Consider the following 5,260-nt stretch of genomic DNA (forward strand, 5'->3'; position numbering starts at 1 on the left):
CGTTCTCAGAAGTTGCCATTATGATGTCGTCCACGTATCTATAATAAAGGGGTGGGACATATTTTAGGGAAAGAAGAGCCTTTTTCTCGAGATCTTGTAGGACTATGTCCGCTATAATAGGGGATAAAGGAGAGCCCATAGGACCAAAGGATTGTCTATATGTATTATTGTTAAAAATAAAGTATGTGGTCTATATGTATTATTGTTAAAAATAAAGTATGGGAGAGCCCATAGGACCAAAGGATTGTCTATATGTATTATTGTTAAAAATAAAGTATGTGGAGTCAAGTACGAATTTAACTGCAATTATAAATTCAGTTTTTGGAAGATTAGTGTATGTTTGTACCTGTGACCATCTGTTTTTTATACTCTCCATTGCGAGATCTATCGGTATGTTTGTAAAGAGGGAGACAACGTCTAGTGAAATGAGTTTGATATTGTTTTCTATATAAATATTATGTAATTTTTTAACAAGTTCAAAACTATTTTTGATGTAACTAGGTGGTGTGGGAAAACTCTTAGTCATAATTTTTAGTAAGTATGAAGATAAATTATATAAAGGATTATTTATAGAGGAAACAATAAATCTATATGGGATGTTATTTTTATGGACCTTTGGTAAACCATAAGCTCTCGGTAAGATACCCTCGCTAAAGGACAAAGGACGATAGATGGCCGTTGTTATATAATTGCTGTTTTTCCATCTTATTAGAAGGTCATGTAAACTGCCAATTAATTTTCTCGTAGGATCTTTTTTAACCAAAGTATAGGTTTTTTCGTCCAAGAGTAGTTCTTCCACTTTATTTTTATATACATTCTTGTCAACAGCGACAGTAATGTTACCCTTATCAGCTCTGGTTAGTATAAGGTTTATATTGTCTTTAATAAATTGGTTAGTCTGGATATTAAGTTGTGTCAAGGTATAATTGATGGTGTTCCTAGGATAGTGATAATTTGATATTGAATTGATGATATTCTTAGATCTATTTCTAATACAGACACGTTTTTCTGGTGGTAGTTTATTTAAATTATTTTCAAAATTTTTAATAAACTCCGTGGTTAATTTGGTCTTGTTATTAGTAGGTAGACTAAAATTCTCTCCTAATTGTAAAAAACTGGTAATGTTGTCAGGTATTACTGTAGAGGAGAGATTGATAAACCATCTATTATTGGTTTTTAGGATGTTGTGTTGATAATTAGAAAAAAGAGATGGTTCAACATGTACTTCTGTTTTAATAGTAGTAATGTTTGATCTATGACAGTTGGATTTGAAAATGTATTGAGGCTGTTTTTTTGGAACTAAATCGGATGGAGAACTTTGTGATACTATGTAATGAATAGGTTCTACTAAAGTAGATCTGTTAATACTTCTTTTTTTAATAAACAAAGTGGTCCTCTATTTTCTTATTTTCACGACATACGCCGTGGCTTTGAGAGAAAGTTCAAGTTAATAGTGATCAAACAGAGAACAGAACATTTATGTTCTATTAACTTGAACTTTCTCTCAAAGCCACGGCGTATGTCGTGAAAATAGGGGACCACTTTGTCTATTAAAAAAAGAAGTACTAACAGACATCGAAGTATTGTACATAATTCTATGTGTACTAATTTACACACAAAGAAATAATAAAAATAATGAAACCACAAATAACAAAAAATTTTCGTACTTCACAATTCCTTTTTTGCCAATTATTACTGACAATTTCAAACATTTATTAAAGGACACAGACACAAGACTAGCATATGTCAGCTTAAATAAATTGAATAGATTTATAAAATCACATAAAGACACCATTCCGAAATCATCTAACACCAATGTTGTTTATAAAATAAAATGTAATGACTGTAGTGCCTCTTATGTGAGACAAACTAAGAGGAGATTTAATACCAGAATTAACGAACATAAAAAACATATTAATAGAAATACAAATAATAAGTCTGTCATAACTGAACATAGAATCAATCATAATCACGATTTCGATTGGGATGACGTCAAAATTTTAGATACAGAGAACAATTATACAACAAAAAGTATAAGATAAAAAAAACAAAAATAAACAAAAAATCTAAAATAAAAAATAAAAAATTAAATAAATTAAAAGAATTAAATAGAAAAATAAAGACAGAACGAAAAAGTAAATAAAAAGGAATAAAATAAAAACAAAAACAAAAAAGTAAATAATAAAAAACAAGAATTTAACAAATATTTAATAATAAAAAATGTAAGATTAAAAAAGTTTGAAATAACATTTATATCTATTTGTAAGTACTAATAATTAATAATTAACTTCAAATTAATATTAAATATTACATTTAAAAAATTATACATGAGGGAAGTAATAATTATTATTATTTCAATTTATTCATATTTGAATTTACTCTTTCCACATATAATTTATTATTATTAATTCCACATTTTACAGGAGCAGTCGGGAGACGCCGCGCTAGATTTAAAACATACGCACATACATGCATACACTCATGTACATATACGGAACACACTTACAAGAGGAGTATCAGGTAGTGCGATCACCAATTTTGACGAACTTTAAATATGTTTTAGAGCTTTAACGCGGCGTCTTCCGACTGCTCTTGTAAAATGTGGAATTAATAATAATAAATTATATGTGGAAAGAGTAAATTCAAATATGAATAAATTGAAATAATAATAATCATTACTTCCCTCATGTATAATTTTTTAAATGTAATATTTAATATTAATTTGAAGTTAATTATTAATTATTAGTTCTTACAAATAGATATAAATGTTATTTCAAACTTTTTTAATCTTACATTTTTTATTATTAAATATTTGTTAAATTCTTGTTTTTTATTATTTACTTTTTTGTTTTTGTTTTTATTTTATTCTTTTTTATTTACTTTTTCGTTCTGTCTTTATTTTTCTATTTAATTCTTTTAATTTATTTTATTTTTTATTTTTTATTTTAGATTTCTTGTTTATTTTTGTTTTTTTTATCTTATACTTTTTGTTGGCAGCAGTCGGGAGTACTTTTTTTTCTAAAAAACTTTTTATTTCATTCTTTTAAAAGCTGTAGAGCCAAAAATACAACGCGTTAATGCATTGTACGTATAAGAGTTTTAAATATGTATAATATACAAGAGCTTCAGCAGAACAATTACTTAATTTATCTTTTTATTTACTTTTTTGTTTTGTTATTATTTTTATTTAACTTATTTCGTTAAATTTATTTTTTATTTTAGATTTTTTGTTTATATATATTTCTGTTTTTTATTTTATATTTATTTTATTTGTTTTTTATTATATTTATTATTACTTTTATTTATTATTACTTATTTATTATTACTTTATTACACATTTACTTTTATTGCTTTTACAATTTTTTCCTCATGAAGTCCTTTCAGATTTTATTCTAAGATTATGACTATTCTTGATATATTATTTATTAAATTCAATGATGGCCAGTTGATCGATTCAGTTAATTCCTGTTCTCCTGTCTTCAGTTGATTCCTCTTCTCCTATCTTATAATAAGGCGCAATCATGCTGCCAGTATGCACATTGAGTGCGACGCAACCATGCTGCCAGTATGCACATTGAATGCGGCGCAACCATGCAGCCAATATATATAATGTAACTATACTGCATTCTTCTTTTTCTTCTCATGTTTTCATCTTCTTCATCCTACAAAATATATACAAATTTTATTATAATAATTAAACATACTACACATTATTATAATAATTAAATATACTACACAAAATATATATAATAATAATAAAGAATAAAAAATAAATAAATAATAATTACATATACAACTTACGTTATGCAACTCCTATATATCCTTCCAAATATTTCTGCAATCATTCTAACATATAATGTAATCATAAAAATAGAGAGAAAGAGGAAGAGAAACTAAATATAAAATATAATGATCAATTTAAATATATTCAAATATATAAATTTCTGCATATCCTTAACTATGACTCTCCACACAGAAGATTATTCTTTCTCACATTATTATTTATTATTTATGGCTATGTAATCAATATATAAACTTCTACAGAATATATATATTTATTATTACAGCTTTGCAGCAACATGATATAATGTGAGAGAGAATTTATGGCTACGTAGTCAATATATAAACTTCTACAGAAATATATATTTATTATTAGAGCTTCGCAGCAACATAATATAATGTGAAAGAGAATTTATGGCTACGTAGTCAGTATATAAACTTCTACAGAATTATATATTATTTATTAGAGCTTCACAGCAACATAATATAATGTGAGAGAGAATTTATGGCTACGTAGTCAATATATAAACTTCTACAGAATTACATATTATTTATTAGAGCTTCGCAGCAACATAATATAATGTAAGAAAGAATAATCTTCTACATAGTCACATAATTATGAATATATAGTATTTCTGTGTGTAATCATTATCTAACAATATATATTCATATATAATAATAAATCACATTATGTTATATTATTTATTATTATGACTATGCTGCAAATAATAATTATTAATAATAGAAAGAGAGAAAAGCTTACCGGTTTAGGAACATTTTCTTCAGATATATCCATGTTTTCTTTGATAAATAACCAATTATTCACAATTTATTGACAATTTATTATCAATAATTTTATTATTTTGACATATAGGGTAATGTCGATTATTTCCCGCCACTACTTCGAGATGTCTTAACTCCAACTCAAGTTACTATGGCTACGATCGGGAAGATGCTCTGGATACTTTGAAGCATTTGATTAACCAATCAAGACAAGAGCAGTAAAAATTTCTTTAACTTGATTGGTCAATCAAACGCTTTAAAGCATCCAAAGCATCTCCTCAACCGTAGCCTATATTTCCCTATACGGATGCTTAGAACGAATCTTATTGGTGAATCATTTTGCTTCTTAGATTCACTCGCAGCCAATGAGAGAACGAATAGACGGAATAATATTATTTTTCCGCTTTTTATTAATAGAATAAATAATGATAATTATATACTAGAAACCTTCCTTGGTTAAAAAGAAACTAATATGTAAAAAATGATATCGAACTACGTTATAGTTATCGAGAATACGTCTGGCAAACTATCCGAGCTCGGTGAAACGCATACTCCCTCCGTCTTTTTGCCAACCGTAGGTTGGCAGCAGTCGGGAATAAAAAGACTAATTTCCGAGATGATACATATCAAGAGACAGCTTAATAGCCTAAATTATCAAACAAACACCGAGTGATAAATAGATAGATAGATAGATAAG

This window comes from Camponotus vicinus, unplaced genomic scaffold (genome assembly GCF_025532165.1).
Source record: "Camponotus vicinus isolate PSW18456_S1 unplaced genomic scaffold, iyCamVici1.0 SCAF_7, whole genome shotgun sequence".
NCBI lineage: Eukaryota > Metazoa > Arthropoda > Insecta > Hymenoptera > Formicidae > Camponotus > Camponotus vicinus.